The following is an 18,366-nucleotide window of genomic DNA, read 5'->3' as shown; positions in this document are numbered from 1 at the left end:
CTACATAAATCCAGCCTAAGGACAAGACTAACTGACCAACATCTCCATGCTATCCTGAGAGTAGGAACAACCTCACTGGAGCCCGAGATCCAGAAACTGACAGCTGAGAAACGCTGCAATGTTTCTCACTGAACAACTATGTCTGGTTCACTGTTTCATCCGGTATGATTTGGGGAAATGTATAGTATAACATGTACGTTTTAAATACAAATAAAATGGTACACCTCCAAAAAGATGTCTTTTCCAACTGCCATAGTGTTTGGTTGGGGGTAAGGGGGCCATGGGGCATAATGTTTGGTTGGGGGTGAGGGAGCCAAGGGGCATAGTGTTTGGTTGGGGGTGAGGGGGGCCATGGAGCATAGTGTTTGGTTGGGGGTGAGGGGGGCCATGGAGCATAGTGTTTGGTTGGGGGTGAGGGAGCCAAGGGGCATAGTGTTTGGTTGGGGGTGAGGGGGCCATGGAGCATAGTGTTTGGTTGGGGGTGAGGGACATGGGGCATAATGTTTGGTTGGGGGTGAGGGAGCCATGGGGCATAGTGTTTGGTTGGGGGTGAGGGTGCCATGGAGCATAGTGTTTGGTTGGGGGTGAGGGACATGGGGCATAATGTTTGGTTGGGGGTGAGGGACATGGGGCATAATGTTTGGTTGGGGGTGAGGGACATGGGGCATAGTGTTGCACTCCAAGAGTGAACCCAATAATAAAGCTAAAACAGGCACAGTTGGGAGATGTTCATCTTTGGCTTTTTGAGGAAACCTGACTCAACGAAGGCCATACTCCTCTTGGGCAACCCAAATAGCAAACTGTAGCAGCCCAAAATGACGGCATGTCCAATCTAGGGTCAATAAAATATATATAAGTTAACTAAACATGCGAGATACAATAACTGAATAGAAATAAATTATAACAATGGAAAATGTGTAGTACAAAATGTAAGTTTGAAATGCAAATAAAAATCGTTACCCCTCAAAAACATTATTTTTCCATGTGTTTAGTAGAAATTGGGGGTTTAAAAAGCCTCCTGCCACGCCACGCCTACAGCCCCGCCCACATTTACTTTTCGGCCCACTATAGCCCTCATGTAAGGTACTTTCGGCCCTCTGTCAAATTCAGTTGTGCACCCCTGGTGTAGAGCCAATGGGACGTCGTACTTTTAGTGACGTTCATAGTGGCCATTTTGAAGGGAGGGCTTAGTTGCCCCACCTGATGTTAATTGTCCAATCCCCTCTCCCCGTTACTTCATACAGATATAGTACCTATATTAAGTTACCTTGCTAGAACCAATCCTACATCCGGTTAGGTTTATAAGTTTGCCACGTAGGATGACGTTAGTGCATGCGCAAGTCATCTAAATCGCTGAGGATGATTTTTTGCTATAAAAGTTATGTTTTTTCAAGTAATTGACGAGAGTGAGAAGATCAAGCGACTGCTGATGTTCGTTGTACTCCCCGTTTTATAAGCTTGTTAATAAAACTGACTCACTTTGCCAAACTATTGAGTTGTTTTCATTATTGATGCACGAGTATGAATCTGCAGCCCCATCCATCTCCAGGGTAATGCTACTCATCAAAGGGCTGTTTGGAATACATCCAGTTCATCACTGTTGAGTTCAAGGGATCTATGACACCCCTTAACAATGGTAATTTCACCTTATGGTGCCATCCTAACTATGGTAATTCATTGGGTGTTTCTCCTAACACGGTCTCATTCACCGCATTTCTAGTAACCTATGAACCACATGGATGTTACTCACTTATATCAGTTCACTGCTACATGGGGTTATTAGAACATGTTAATTATAGCACGAAGATGTAAAAAGTGCAATGCAACTAATTATCTTGTCCTCTTGATGCGACTTCTCTCCGCTCTCCCAAACCCCGCCAATGGTATGTAAAATTATTTGTGGGTTTTCTAAACACTATTATTATTCAATATGTTCCGAGATCAGCCTTGACAAAGACACTTTTTTGTCGAAAAATGTGTAGGCTGAAGAGGACAGCTGCTGTGATATGTATAAAAAAAAAATCGCAGTTTAACAAGCCCATCAGGATACTTGTGTTGATTTAAAAATTGATCAATAATTGAAGTGTGTCACTACATTTATTTGAACAAACCATCTTTCAGGCTAGTACAATCACCTAGAACCACCCTGTTTCTGTGTATTTGTTGTTTGAGGTTGGGAGTAGAGCCTCAAGGTTCAGGTGGTGCAGCCAGCCTTGCCATACCTTAGGACACTTAGTGCGCTACAGTCGGATCTACTCGCATTTCTTAATCTACTATGCTAGAAGCTGGAGCCAAATAGCTCCCTGCTCCCCTCAATTTCGTACCCTGCCCTATACAAGAAAAGGGAGAGCGGCTGAACCATGCCATGTACCATCTGATAGAGAGAGAGTATACAAGTCCCTATACAAGAAAAGGGAGAGCGGCTGAACAAAGCAAACTACCATCAGATAGAGAGAGTGTATACAAGTCCCTATACAGAGCGGCTGAACCCTGCAATGTACCATCGGATAGCGAGAGAGTATACAAGCCCCTATATAAGAAAAGGGAGAGCAGCGGAATCATGCATGTACCGTCTGGAAGCACTTATAGACATTTCCAGCAAGATTATTGCATATATTTTAATTGCTAAATTAAATCAGGAGGGAATAGAGTAAGTATTGCTCCAGTCTCAGATTGGATTTAAAAAGGGTTTATCCAAATATACTGAGTGGATGAGTGTATAGAGTGGATGAGTGTATGAGTGTATAGAGCAGATAGAGCGTATGAGTAGATAGAGAGGATGAGTCTAGAGTGGATGAGAGGATAGAGCGGATGTGTAGATAGAGCAGATAAGTAGATAGAGCAGATAAGTGGATAAGTGTACAGAGAGAATGAGTGTATAGAATGGATCAGCATATTGCTGTGGAATGCATGGAAAGCATGAGTGAGTAGAGGGATGAGCGCGTGTGCATGCTTGGGGCAGACAGGAATGCATGCGTGGGGCAGACAGGAATGCATGCGTGGGGCAGACAGGTGTGCATGCGTGGGGCAGACAGGTGTGCATGCGTGGGGCAGACAGGTGTGCATGCGTGGGGCAGACAGGAGTGCATGCGTGGGGCAGACTGGAGCACGCAGAGCGGTCTAGAACGCGCGAGGCAAGACGGATTGCATGAGCTCCTGGAGCGGACCAGAGAGTATGGAGCAGGCCGGAATGCATGAAGTGATAGGAGTGCATGGAACGGACTGGAGCACATAGAATTGCGCGACGTATATAGTTGGTTTGGAATGCAGAGAACGTTTGAAAGAGCATATAACCCATCATATCACACCCCACGCTTACTCTCACCACTCAACTATAACACAGAGATACTATGACACCATTCGGTATAACTGTTCTCATACCAACATATGCCGCTCTCTCCACATCATTCTAAGTTATCACTGCTGGTTACACCCCCACCCAGCCAGGCGTTCTCCTCAGGCCTAACGCAGCCACTTCCGGTCTGGGCAAATCCTGCCAGAACGAACACATTCTCCTGATCTCTCAACCACCACACCTACCGCTAAAAAGCAGCTATTACACGGATTCTGCACGAGCTGCACACATACCAGGTGCTCACACGCACCTTTTTGACTCTCTCTACTGATCTGAACTTCGGTTCCCAAGGGCGTTCAACCTACAAGCACCTTCAGACCATACCAATGGTATATAAGGCGCTATATAAATGCAAAACAACAATAACAACATTACGATTTTGAGATTTTTAGCAAACAGAACTGCGCTTTCAGAGTTTTTTGGTCCGCATTCCATAGAGCGCCTTTGGGCTAAAATGGCAGCAAAACATTAAGGGACCTGCTACTTCATTGTGAATTAAAAATGAGGGTGCGTTTGGATTTAGAGGGAATGAGGACTGAAAATCTTGGACTTGGGTGGGAAACAGGGGGGGTGGTATGATATGATATTATAGTTTATGATATGATCGTTTATTTATATAGCGCCTATACACAATGTGTTTCAAAGCGCTTCAAGGGAGGGAACAAGGGAAAATACAACCAAATTCTTACAGGCCATGAACAATAAGGATGTGAAATTAACTATCGTACTAGGCCTGACGACATTTCAGATAGTGCAAGAGCTAAGACATAGATAAGGAAGGGAGGGGGAGAGTGGGAAGGAAATGGAAACAGACAGGCGACTACCGTACTAGGCCTGACAACATTTCTGGTAGTGCCGGAGAAAAACAAAAGGTGAGGGAGAGGGGTGCAGAAAGAGGAGGAACAAAACACGCGACTATCATACTAGGCCTGACGACATTTCAGCTAGTGTTGGAGGGGTCGTGGGGAGGAAAAAAACAGTAATGGGAGGGTGGCGGAAACAGACGAGGTTGCTATCATATTAGGTGCAGGGACAGTTCTGATAGAGTAAGTGCATAGAAGAAAGTAAGGGGAGGAGATAGGAAAAGGGAGAAGGGAAAGGAGGAGAGAAAAGAGAGTAAGCAGTCAAAAAAAGAGTGGAGAGCGAATACAATTGCAGAAGTCAGTAGTAACACATAATGTTGCAAGCCAGGATACAAGATGAAGATGGGAACAGCATGATTCAGGGCCACCACGAGTACAAGATGCAAAGGAAGTCCAGCATGAGAGTTGAGAAAGAGTGACGCACCGTGAATGAATGAAGTCCATAAAAGTCAAATCCAGCATTGGCCACAAGACAGTGATGGTGAAGGAAGGCAGCAGGGGGGCGGGGCTTGCTAAGTGGTGAAAAAGAGCAGCAAGCAGGAAAGCACCAGGTGGGCGGGGCTTAGGGCAGGTGACCTAGATCCACTTGCACCTGCTCCCCATCTGCAAAGGAAAAGAAGCTGGAGGGCTCCTTAAGTAGGGAAACAGAGCAGCAAGCAGGAAGGCACCAGGTGGGCGGGGCTTGCTAAGTGGTGAAAAAGAGCAGCAAGCAGGAAGGTACCAGGTGGGCGGGGCTTAGCCCAGGTGACCTAGATCCACTTGCACCTGCTCCCCATCTGCAAAGGAAAAGAAGCTGGAGGGCTCCTTAAGTAGGGAAACAGAGCGGCAAGCAGGAAGGCACCAGGTGGGCGGGGCTTGCTAAGTGGTGAAAAAGAGCAGCAAGCAGGAAAGCACCAGGTGGGCGGGGCTTAGGGCAGGTGACCTAGATCCACTTGCACCTGCTCCCCATCTGCAAAGGAAAAGAAGCTGGAGGGCTCCTTAAGTAGGGAAACAGAGCGGCAAGCAGGAAGGCACCAGGTGGGCGGGGCTTGCTAAGTGGTGAAAAAGAGCAGCAAGCAGGAAGGCACCAGTTGGGCGGGGCTTGCTAAGTGGTGAAAAAGAGCGGCAAGCAGGAAGGTACCAGGTGGGCGGGGCTTGCTAAGTGGTGAAAAAGAGCAGCAAGCAGGAAGGCACCAGTTGGGCGGGGCTTGCTAAGTGGTGAAAAAGAGCGGCAGGCAGGAAGGCACCAGGTGGGCGGGGCTTAGCCCAGGTGACCTAGATCCACTTGCACCTGCTCCCCCATCTGCCTTAGCCCTCCTGTTATTTAATATTTACATTATGGACTGGAAGCCAGGGAGAGTAGGAGTGGACAGAAGGGGGATGGGGGAAGAGCAGGAGTGGCCAGGGGGCGTGGGGGGGAATGTATCCCTCCTGTTATTTAATATTTACCTTATGGACTGAAGGCCGGGGAGAGCAAGCGTGGCTGGAGGAGAGGGCAGGAGCGGTCAGAGATAGGGCAGGAGGGGCCAGGAGCTTCCCGAGGGGGGTGTGTGAGCAGCCGGTGTTGAGTAGGAGCGGTAGGGAGGGCAGGAGTGGCCAGGGAGGAGAGCAGGAGTGTGAACATATGAGGAAGAGGCTTGTGGGGCAGGCACCCATTTTTTTCCTAAACCTCGGGGAACGGGAAGGAGATATATTAACTCAGAATAAAGGCTGGAATGGGGGGGAATAATAAACCTCTTACCTCCGACTTCCAGAGAAGGAGAATTCGGGCCTCTGACCGACCCCGACCCGCCCCGGCAGTCCAATGGCGAGACACGAGGCAGCGTCTCCAGTGCGCATGCTCAGAAGCCGCACGCCTGGTACTGCGCATGCTCCTTGCTTATGAGCGTTCTATCTCCACAGTACGCATGCCCAGAAGCAGAACATTTTGTGCGGCGAATGCTCCTAGCCCATGAGACTGTCTCTCCACTCTGCGCATGCTCATAGCCCGTGATAGCAGTCTCACCACTGTGCACATGCTCAGAAGCGGAACGCCTGGTACTGCGCATACGCCTACTATATGAGAGGCCGTCTATCCACTCTGCGCATGCGTCTAGCCTACGAGAGTGCTACCTCCGCTCTGCGCATGCTCCTACCCTCTGAATGGGGTCCCTCCACTCTGCGCATGCGTCTGCTCTCCTGCGCGTGTCCGTCCTCCAGTAATGACCAATCAGGAATTGCGATATACATGGGTGCACCCATGCGCACATTTAATGACGTCACGTTATTGACATCACTTTACAAATGCTGCGAGGTTCCCTGCAATAAATAAAGCAATGAAAGAAGGGGGGCAACTTTACACATTCGTTTCCAGGAGGCTTTAGACGTGGACGCGCATCCATAGCACTTAGCCTGGTTCCGTGCAGCGTCCTTTGCACACTTGAATCCCCCCCATTTCCACCTTTATGATAACATTAGTGCTGAAGGAATTTTGCAAACACACGTATCTAAACTTCCCAGCCTGCAGGACTGTTCTGCACACAGGGACCAGACCTGTTAGATTGGAATCATCAAGGCTCTGTGCAGCAAGAGCCCTGCACCCCAATATTTTGCATCTGTATTTACATAATCAAAAGTGAAATTACAGAACATAACGTTACAAGGTGTTTTATCAGACTTTGATAAACTTGCTTTAGAAAAGTGCATTCATTCAAGTGTCCCCCATATGCACTAAAGAATAGTCATGGGTCTGTTCTCTCTGGAAATTCTACTTCATTAATTGTCATAGAGCGCCTGGGGGACTCCGCTGGTGACGGTGTGCAGTACAAATAAAGGTATTTGTACCGCGCACCGTTACCAACGGAATTGGTCCCCAGGCACTCTGGCGGATCTGTAAACGATAAAAGGGGATGGGTTAGTAAGGTGAAGAGGGAGTAGGATAGTGAGAGGAGTGGTGTTCTGTTGGCAGCTTCAACTCGGTATACAGCAGATGCTGAGCTTTGGTGCGGGTATTGGATCGGTGTCAGTCCGCGTGTGCTGTTGCTCCGGCTTATGTGTTGTTGCAGTGTTGTGAAGTGAGTGCGGCTTGTGGTGCGAGAGATGGTTGTGTGAGTTTTATAGTGAGATAAGTATGCAGAGTTTGAGGTTATATTGGTTAGTGGGTTACCTGACCTTTAGCGTGCTAACATTCACAGTGTTGTCTAAGCGTGGCAATTGTTGGCCTTCACACTCCTATATAGATGCGGCCCAGGCCAATGTTCAGACAGCCCTATCTAGGCGGTGCAGGCTGGTGTTCACAGCTCTAAGTGTGGCACATGCTAACATTCAAGTTTCATCTAGGCGCGGGCATGTTCTCCTTCAGTCAAAATCCTATCTAGATTTCACATAAAGTATCTACATAGCAGATACCTGGCTGGTGTGCAAGGTGGTAGCAGCCTGTCTCTGTGTGCCTCCACCATAGCTCTCAACCATTTGTGTTGCAAAGGCAGGTGAAATAACCCGTTTTTGTTTTTGGCGGGTGACACGCCCATTGGAATGAATGGGCGTGCAGGATGCTTGGCGGGTGAGTCAGCCCTTTACAAGGCAGATGACACCCGCCAAAAGCGTGTGAGTTGAGAGCTATGCCTCCACCCAGGACAGTTTCTAGTCCATTTGGTGCCAAGGGAGAAACACTAAATTGCGCCAATCCCCCCGCCGGCGCGCGCTCGGCATGCGCACCACTCTGAAACTACACCCTGCGGTTAAGTAACTCCTACCCAATGTCAATAAACCACTGTTATACAAATGAAATAGATTTTTTTTACATTGTGATTCAGGAACTTTGCAGTAATTCCTATGACAAAGCAGAGTACACAAACAGTACATACTAATCTATGTTGACTGCTTTTGTGGTATTAAACAACAAAGATCAAATAAAAAGCAAAAGTTTAGAGAACCCGTTGACACAATGTTTCATTATTAAGACCAAATAGATCCAAGCTCATGTGTGCAGCGCTCAAGTATGCACATGCCTTGGGAAATAGCTACCATTTCAGGACTGATTGCATTACTTTGATTTGTCTGGCTGTGTTCGAGGTACGGCAGTGGATTGAGGAGGGAACTGGCAATCACTGGACTTATTGCATTAGTTTGATTTGTCTTGCTGTGTTCGAGGTACGGCAGTGGATTGAGGAGGGAACTGGCAATCACTGGATTTATTGCATTAGTTTCATTTGTCTTGCTGTGTTCGAGGTACGGCAGTGGATTGGGGAAGGAACTGGCAGTTTGATTTGTCTTGCTGTGTTCGGGGTACGGCAGTGCATTGGGGAAGGAACTGGCAATCACTGGACTGATTGCATTAGTTTGATTTGTCTTGCTTTGTTCGAGGTACGGCATGGATTGGGGAAGGAACTGGCAGTTTGATTTGTCTTGCTGTGTTCGGGGTACGGCAGTGCATTGGGGAAGGAACTGGCAATCACTGGACTGATTGCATTAGTTTGATTTATCTTGCTGTGTACGAGGTACGGCAGTGGATTGGGGAAGGAACTGGCAGTTTGATTTGTCTCGCTGTGTTCGGGGTATGGCAGTGGATTGGGGAAGGAACTGGCAATCACTGGACTGATTGCATTACTTTGATTTGTCTCGCTGTGTTCCGGAGTACGGTAGTGGATTGGGGAAGGACTGGCAGTTTGATTTGTCTCGCTGTGTTCGAGGTACGGCAGTGGATTGGGAAAGGAACTGGCCATCACTAGACTGATTGCATTAATTTGATTTGTCTCACTGTGTTTGGGGTTCAGCAGTGGATTGAGGAAGGAACTGGCAATCACTGGACTGATTGCATTATTTGATTTGTCTCGCTGTGTTCCGGAGTACGGTAGTGGATTGGGGAAGGAACTGGCAGTTTGTTTTGTCTCGCTGTGTTCGAGGTACGGCAGCGGATTGGGGAAGGAACTGGAAATCACTGGACTGATTGCATTACTTTGATTTGTCTCGCTGTGTTTGGGGTTCAGCAGTGGATTGGGGAAGGAACTGGCAATCACTGGGCTGATTGCATTACTTTTATTTGACTCGCTGTGTATGGGGTATGGCAGTGGATTGGGGAAGGAACTGGCAATCACTGGACTGATTGCATTACTTTGATTTGTCTTGCTGTGTTCTGGGTATGACAGTGGATTGGGGAAGGAACTGGCATTCACTCGACTGATTGCATTACTTTGATTTGTCTCGCTGTGTTTGGGGTTCAGCAGTGGATTGGGGAAGGAACTGGCAATCACTGGACTGATTGCATTACTTTTATTTGGCTCGCTGTGTATGGGGTTCAGCAGTGGATTGGGGAAGGAACTGGCAATCACTGGGCTGATTGCATTACTTTTATTTGACTCGCTGTGTATGGGGTATGGCAGTGGATTGGGGAAGGAACTGGCAATAACTGGACTGATTGCATTACTTTGATTTGTCTTGCTGTGTTCTGGGTATGACAGTGGATTGGGGAAGGAACTGGCATTCACTGGACTGATTGCATTACTTTGATTTGTCTCGCTGTTTTCGAGGTACGGCAGTGGATTGGGGAAGGTACTGGCAGTTTGATTTGTCTCGCTGTGTTCGGCGTATGGCAGTGGATTGGGGAAGGAACTGGCAATCACTGGACTGATTGCATTAGTTTGATTTGTCTTGCTGTGTTCAGGGTATGTCAGTGGCTTGGGGAAGGAACTGGCAATCACTGGACTGATTACATTAGTTTGATTTGTCTTGCTGTGTTCAGGGTATGTCAGTGGCTTGGGGAAGGAACTGGCAATCACTGGACTGATTGCATTCATTTTATTTGTCTCGCTGTGTTCGTGGCACGGCAGTGGATTGGGGAAGGCACTCGCAATCACTGGACTGATTGCATTAGTTTGATTTGTCTTGCTGTGTTCAAGGTAGGGCAGTGGATTGGGGAAGGAACTGGCAGTTTGATTTGTCTCACTGTGTTCAGGGTATGGCAGTGGATTGGGGAAGGAACTGGCAATCACTGGACTGATTGCATTAGTTTGATTTGTCTTGCTGTGTTCAGGGAACGGCAGTGAATTGGGGAAAGAACTGGCAATCACTGGACTGATTGCATTAATTTGATTTGTCTTGTTGTGTTCTGGGTATGGCAGTGGATTGGGGAAGGAACTGGCAATCACTGGACTGATTGCATTACTTTGATTTGTCTCACTGTGTTTGGGGTTCAGCAGTGGATTGGGGAAGGAACTGGCAATCACTGGACTGATTGCATTACTTTGATTTGTCTCGCTGTGTTCCGGAGTACGGTAGTGGATTGGGGAAGGACTGGCAGTTTGATTTGTCTCGCTGTGTTCGAGGTACGGCAGTGGATTGGGGAAGGAACTGGCCATCACTGGACTGATTGCATTAATTTGATTTGTCTCGCTGTGTTTGGGGTTCAGCAGTGGATTGAGGAAGGAACTGGCAATCACTGGACTGATTGCATTATTTGATTTGTCTCGCTGTGTTCCGGAGTACGGTAGTGGATTGGGGAAGGAACTGGCAGTTTGTTTTGTCTCGCTGTGTTCGAGGTACGGCAGTGGATTGGGGAAGGAACTGGAAATCACTGGACTGATTGCATTACTTTGATTTGTCTCGCTGTGTTTGGGGTTCAGCAGTGGATTGGGGAAGGAACTGGCAATCACTGGGCTGATTGCATTACTTTTATTTGACTCGCTGTGTATGGGGTATGGCAGTGGATTGGGGAAGGAACTGGCAATCACTGGACTGATTGCATTACTTTTATTTGTCTTGCTGTGTTCTGGGTATGACAGTGGATTGGGGAAGGAACTGGCATTCACTGGACTGATTGCATTACTTTGATTTGTCTCGCTGTGTTTGGGGTTCAGCAGTGGATTGGGGAAGGAACTGGCAATCACTGGACTGATTGCATTACTTTGATTTGTCTCGCTGTGTTTGGTGTTCAGCAGTGGATTGGGAAGGAACTGGCAATCACTGGACTGATTGCATTACTTTGATTTGTCTCGCTGTGTTTGGGGTTCAGCAGTGGATTGGGGAAGGAACTGGCAATCACTGGACTGATTGCATTACTTTGATTTGTCTCGCTGTGTTTGGGGTTCAGCAGTGGATTGGGGAAGGAACTGGCAATCACTGGACTGACTGCATTACTTTTATTTGTCTCGCTGTGTTCCGGAGTATGGTAGTGGATTGGGGAAGGAACTGGCAGTTTGATTTGTCTCGCTGTGTTTGAGGTATGGCAGTGGATTGGGGAAAGAACTGGCAATCACTGGACTGATTGCATTAATTTGATTTGTCTTGCTGTGTTCTGGGTATGGCAGTGGATTGGGGAAGGAACTGGCAATCACTAAACTGATTGCATTACTTTGATTTGTCTCACTGTGTTTGGGGTTCAGCAGTGGATTGGGGAAGGAACTGGCAATCACTGGACTGATTGCATTACTTTGATTTGTCTCGCTGTGTTCCGGATTACGGTAGTGGATTGGGGAAGGACTGGCAGTTTGATTTGTCTCGCTGTGTTCGAGGTACGGCAGTGGATTGGGGAAGGAACTGGCCATCACTGGACTGATTGCAATACTTTGATTTGTCTCGCTGTGTTTGGGGTTCAGCAGTGGATTGAGGAAGGAACTGGCAATCACTGGACTGATTGCATTAGTTTGATTTGTCTCGCTGTGTTCCGGAGTACGGCAGTGGATTGGGGAAGGAACTGGCAGTTTGATTTGTCTCGCTGTGTTCGAGGTACGACAGTGGATTGGGGAAGGAACTGGAAATCACTGGACTGATTGCATTACTTTGATTTGTCTCGCTGTGTTTGGGGTTCAGCAGTGGATTGGGGAAGGAACTGGCAGTTTGATTTGTCTCGCTGTGTTCGAGGTACGACAGTGGATTGGGGAAGGAACTGGAAATCACTGGGCTGATTGCATTACTTTTATTTGACTCGCTGTGTTTGGGGTATGTCAGTGGATTGGGGAAGGAACTGGCAATCACTGGACTGATTGCATTACTTTGATTTGTCTTGCTGTGTTCTGGGTATGACAGTGGATTGGGGAAGGAACTGCCATTCACTGGACTGATTGCATTACTTTGATTTGTCTCGCTGTGTTTGGGGTTCAGCAGTGGATTGGGGAAGGAACTGGCAATCACTGGACTGATTGCATTACTTTGATTTGTCTCGCTGTGTTTGGGGTTCAGCAGTGAATTGGGAAGGAACTGGCAATCACTGGACTGATTGCATTACTTTGATTTGTCTCGCTGTGTTTGGGGTTCAGCAGTGGATTGGGGAAGTAACTGGCAATCACTGGACTGATTGCATTACTTTGATTTGTCTCGCTGTGTTTGGGGTTCAGCAGTGGATTGGGGAAGGAACTGGCAATCACTGGACTGACTGCATTACTTTTATTTGTCTCGCTGTGTTCCGGAGTACGGTAGTGGATTGGGGAAGGAACTGGCAGTTTGATTTGTCTCGCTGTGTTTGAGGTATGGCAGTGGATTGGGGAAAGAACTGGCAATCACTGGACTGATTGCATTAATTTGATTTGTCTTGCTGTGTTCTGGGTATGGCAGTGGATTGGGGAAGGAACTGGCAATCACTAAACTGATTGCATTACTTTGATTTGTCTCACTGTGTTTGGGGTTCAGCAGTGGATTGGGGAAGGAACTGGCAATCACTGGACTGATTGCATTACTTTGATTTGTCTCGCTGTGTTCCGGAGTACGGTAGTGGATTGGGGAAGGACTGGCAGTTTGATTTGTCTCGCTGTGTTCGAGGTACGGCAGTGGATTGGGGAAGGAACTGGCCATCACTGGACTGATTGCAATACTTTGATTTGTCTCGCTGTGTTTGGGGTTCAGCAGTGGACTGAGGAAGGAACTGGCAATCACTGGACTGATTGCATTAGTTTGATTTGTCTCGCTGTGTTCCGGAGTACGGCAGTGGATTGGGGAAGGAACTGGCAGTTTGATTTGTCTCGCTGTGTTCGAGGTACGACAGTGGATTGGGGAAGGAACTGGACATCACTGGACTGATTGCATTAATTTGATTTGTCTCGCTGTGTGTGGGGTTCAGCAGTGGATTGGGGAAGGAACTGGCAATCACTGGACTGATTGCATTACTTTGATTTGTCTTGCTGTGTTCTGGGTATGACAGTGGATTGGGGAAGGAACTGGCATTCACTGGACTGATTGCATTACTTTGATTTGTCTCGCTGTGTTTGGGGTTCAGGAGTGGATTGGGGAAGGAACTGGCAATCACTGGACTGATTGCATTACTTTGATTTGTCTCACTGTGTTTGGGGTTCAGCAGTGGATTGGGAAAGGAACTGGCAATCACTGGACTGATTGCATTACTTTGATTTGTCTCGCTGTGTTTGGGGTATGGCAGTGGATTGGGGAAGGAACTGGCAATCACTGGACTGATTGCATTACTTTGATTTGTCTTGCTGTGTTCTGGGTATGGCAGTGGATTGGGGAAGGAACTGGCATTCACTGGACTGATTGCATTACTTTGATTTGTCTCGCTGTGTTTGGGGTTCAGCAGTGGATTGGGAAAGGTACTGGCAATCACTGGACTGATTGCATTACTTTGATTTGTCTCGCTGTGTTTGGGGTATGGCAGTGGATTGGGGAAGGAACTGGCAATCACTGGACTGATTGTATTAGTTTGATTTGTTTCGCTGTTTTCGAGGTACGGCAGTGGATTGGGGAAGGTACTGGCAGTTTGATTTGTCTCGCTGTGTTCGGCGTATGGCAGTGGATTGGGGAAGGAACTGGCAATCACTGGACTGATTGCATTAGTTTGATTTGTCTTGCTGTGTTCAGGGTATGTCAGTGGCTTGGGGAAGGAACTGGCAATCACTGGACTGATTACATTAGTTTGATTTGTCTTGCTGTGTTCAGGGTATGTCAGTGGCTTGGGGAAGGAACTGGCAATCACTGGACTGATTGCATTCATTTTATTTGTCTCGCTGTGTTCGTGGTACGGCAGTGGATTGGGGAAGGCACTCGCAATCACTGGACTGATTGCATTAGTTTGATTTGTCTTGCTGTGTTCAAGGTAGGGCAGTGAATTGGGGAAGGAACTGGCAGTTTGATTTGTCTCACTGTGTTCAGGGTATGGCAGTGGATTGGGGAAGGAACTGGCAATCACTGGACTGATTGCATTAGTTTGATTTGTCTTGCTGTGTTCAGGTAACGGCAGCAGTGAATTGGGGAAAGAACTGGCAATCACTGGACTGATTGCATTAATTTGATTTGTCTTGTGTTCTGTGTATGGCAGTGGATTGGGGAAGGAACTGGCAATCACTGGACTGATTGCATTACTTTGATTTGTCTCACTGTGTTTGGGGTTCAGCAGTGGATTGGGGAAGGAACTGGCAATCACTGGACTGATTGCATTACTTTGATTTGTCTCGCTGTGTTCCGGAGTACGGTAGTGGATTGGGGAAGGACTGGCAGTTTGATTTGTCTCGCTGTGTTCGATGTACGGCAGTGGATTGGGGAAGGAACTGGCCATCACTGGACTGATTGCATTAATTTGATTTGTCTCGCTGTGTTTGGGGTTCAGCAGTGGATTGAGGAAGGAACTGGCAATCACTGGACTGATTGCATTATTTGATTTGTCTCGCTGTGTTCCGGAGTACGGTAGTGGATTGGGGAAGGAACTGGCAGTTTGTTTTGTCTCGCTGTGTTCGAGGTACGGCAGTGGATTGGGGAAGGAACTGGAAATCACTGGACTGATTGCATTACTTTGATTTGTCTCGCTGTGTTTGGGGTTCAGCAGTGGATTGGGGAAGGAACTGGCAATCACTGGGCTGATTGCATTACTTTTATTTGACTCGCTGTGTATGGGGTATGGCAGTGGATTGGGGAAGGAACTGGCAATCACTGGACTGATTGCATTACTTTGATTTGTCTTGCTGTGTTCTGGGTATGACAGTGGATTGGGGAAGGAACTGGCATTCACTGGACTGATTGCATTACTTTGATTTGTCTCACTGTGTTTGGGGTTCAAGCAGTGGATTGGGGAAGGAACTGGCAATCACTGGACTGATTGCATTACTTTGATTTGTCTCGCTGTGTTTGGGGTTCAGCGGTGGATTGGGAAGGAACTGCAATCACTGGACTGATTGCATTACTTTGATTTGTCTCGCTGTGTTTGGGGTTCAGCAGTGGATTGGGGAAGGAACTGGCAATCACTGGACTGATTGCATTACTTTGATTTGTCTCGCTGTGTTTGGGGTTCAGCAGTGGATTGGGGAAGGAACTGGCAATCACTGGACTGACTGCATTACTTTTATTTGTCTCGCTGTGTTCCGGAGTACGGTAGTGGATTGGGGAAGGAACTGGCAGTTTGATTTGTCTCGCTGTGTTTGAGGTATGGCAGTGGATTGGGGAAAGAACTGGCAATCATTGGACTGATTGCATTAATTTGATTTGTCTTGCTGTGTTCTGGGTATGGCAGTGAATTGGGGAAGGAACTGGCAATCACTAAACTGATTGCATTACTTTGATTTGTCTCACTGTGTTTGGGGTTCAGCAGTGGATTGGGGAAGTAACTGGCAATCACTGGACTGATTGCATTACTTTGATTTGTCTCGCTGTGTTCCGGAGTACGGTAGTGGATTGGGGAAGGACTGGCAGTTTGATTTGTCTCGCTGTGTTCGAGGTACGGCAGTGTATTGGGGAAGGAACTGGCCATCACTGGACTGATTGCAATACTTTGATTTGTCTCGCTGTGTTTGGGGTTCAGCAGTGGATTGAGGAAGGAACTGGCAATCACTGGACTGATTGCATTAGTTTGATTTGTCTCGCTGTGTTCCGGAGTACGGCAGTGGATTGGGGAAGGAACTGGCAGTTTGATTTGTCTCGCTGTGTTCGAGGTACGACAGTGGATTGGGGAAGGAACTGGAAATCACTGGACTGATTGCATTACTTTGATTTGTCTCGCTGTGTTTGGGGTTCAGCAGTGGATTGGGGAAGGAACTGGCAATCACTGGGCTGATTGCATTACTTTTATTTGACCCGCTGTGTATGGGGTATGGCAGTGGATTGGGGAAGGAACTGGCAATCACTGGACTGATTGCATTACTTTGATTTGTCTTGCTGTGTTCTGGGTATGACAGTGGATTGGGGAAGGAACTGGCATTCACTGGACTGATTGCATTACTTTGATTTGTCTCGCTGTGTTTGGGGTTCAGCAGTGGATTGGGGAAGGAACTGGCAATCACTGGACTGATTGCATTACTTTGATTTGTCTCGCTGTGTTTGGGGTTCAGCAGTGGATTGGGGAAGGAACTGGCAATCACTGGACTGATTGCATTACTTTGATTTGTCTCGCTGTGTTTGGGGTTCAGCAGTGGATTGGGGAAGGAACTGGCAATCACTGGACTGATTGCATTACTTTGATTTGTCTCGCTGTGTTTGGGGTTCAGCAGTGGATTGGGGAAGGAACTGGCAATCACTGGACTGATTGCATTACTTTGATTTGTCTCACTGTGTTTGGGGTTCAGCAGTGGATTGGGAAAGGAGCTTGCAATCACTGGACTGATTGCATTACTTTGATTTGTCTCGCTGTGTTTGGGGTTCAGCAGTGGATTGGGGAAGGAACTGGCAATCACTGGACTGATTGCATTACTTTGATTTGTCTTGCTGTGTTTGGGGTATGGCAGTGGATTGGGGAAGGAACCGGCAATCACTGGACTGATTGCATTACTTTGATTTGTCTCACTGTGTTTGGGGTTCAGCAGTGGATTGGGGAAGGAACTGGCAATCACTGGACTGATTGCATTAGTTTGATTTGTCTCGCTGTGTTCCGGAGTACGGTAGTGGATTGGGGAAGGAACTGGCAGTTTGATTTGTCTCGCTGTGTTTGAGGTACGGCAGTGGATTGGGGAAAGAACTGGCAATCACTGGACTGATTGCATTAATTTGATTTGTCTTGCTGTGTTCTGGGTATGGCAGTGGATTGGGGAAGGAACTGGCAATCACTAGACTGATTGCATTACTTTTATTTGTCTCACTGTGTTTGGGGTTCAGCAGTGGATTGGGGAAGGAACTGGCAATCACTGGACTGATTGCATTACTTTGATTTGTCTCACTGTGTTTGGGGTTCAGCAGTGGATTGGGGAAGGAACTGGCAATCACTGGACTGATTGCATTAGTTTGATTTGTCTCGCTGTGTTCCGGAGTACGGTAGTGGATTGGGGAAGGAACTGGCAGTTTGATTTGTCTCGCTGTGTTTGAGGTACGGCAGTGGATTGGGGAAAGAACTGGCAATCACTGGACTGATTGCATTAATTTGATTTGTCTTGCTGTGTTCTGGGTATGGCAGTGGATTGGGGAAGGAACTGGCAATCACTAGACTGATTGCATTACTTTTATTTGTCTCACTGTGTTTGGGGTTCAGCAGTGGATTGGGGAAGGAACTGGCAATCACTGGACTGATTGCATTACTTTGATTTGTCTCACTGTTTTTGGGGTATGGCAGTGGATTGGGGAAGGAACTGTCAATCACTGTACTGATTGCATTACTTTGATTTGTCTTGCTGTGTTTGGGGTTCAGCAGTGGATTGGGGAAGGAACTGGCAATCACTGGACTGATTGCATTACTTTGATTTGTCTCGCTGTGTTTGGGGTTCAGCAGTGGATTGGGGAAGGAACTGGCAATCACTGGACTGATTGCATTACTTTGATTTGTCTTGCTGTGTTTGGGGTATGGCAGTGGATTGGGGAAGGAACTGGCAATCACTGGACTGATTGCATTACTTTGATTTGTCTCGCTGTGTTTGGGGTATGGCAGTGGATTGGGGAAGGAACTGGCAATCACTGGACTGATTCCATTACTTTGATTTGTCTCGCTGTGTTTGGGGTTCAGCAGTGGATTGGGGAAGGAACTGGCAATCACTGGACTGATTTCATTAGTTTGATTTGTCTCGCTGTGTTCTGGAGTACGGTAGTGGATTGGGGAAGGAACTGGCAGTTTGATTTGTTTCGCTGTGTTTGAGGTACAGCAGTGGATTGGGGAAAGAACTGGCAATCACTGGACTGATTGCATTCATTTGATTTGTCTTGCTGTGTTCTGGGTATGGCAGTGGATTGGGGAAGGAACTGGCAATCACTGGACTGATTGCATTACTTTGATTGTCTCACTGTGTTTGGGGTTCAGCAGTGGATTGGGGAAGGAACTGGCAATCACTGGACTGATTGCAT

General features: G+C 47.4%; 1 protein-coding gene across 3 annotated transcripts in view; it reads right to left on the bottom strand.

Annotated features, from left to right (window-relative positions):
• LOC138502974 (zinc finger protein 300-like) overlaps positions 1 to 18,366 on the bottom strand; it is a 669,426-nt gene that overhangs the window by 95,497 nt on the left and 555,563 nt on the right. Inside the window, exon 1 of one of the 3 annotated variants that reach the window (XM_069622380.1) lies at positions 5,939 to 6,079. The exons of 1 other annotated variant lie outside the window; for it this stretch is intronic. The gene's annotated coding sequence lies outside the window, so the exon portion shown is untranslated. Of the gene's footprint in view, positions 1 to 5,938; positions 6,080 to 18,366 lie in introns of those variants that run through there. One more of the 3 variants, XM_069622381.1, reaches the window with a different exon arrangement.

Source organism: Ambystoma mexicanum, chromosome 11 (assembly GCF_040938575.1).
Source record: "Ambystoma mexicanum isolate Mex_15411 chromosome 11, UKY_AmexF1_1, whole genome shotgun sequence".
NCBI classification, from domain to species: Eukaryota; Metazoa; Chordata; class Amphibia; order Caudata; family Ambystomatidae; genus Ambystoma; species Ambystoma mexicanum.
The sequence above is the reverse complement of the archived record's forward strand: the minus strand, read 5'-3'. Positions and strand labels throughout refer to the sequence as shown.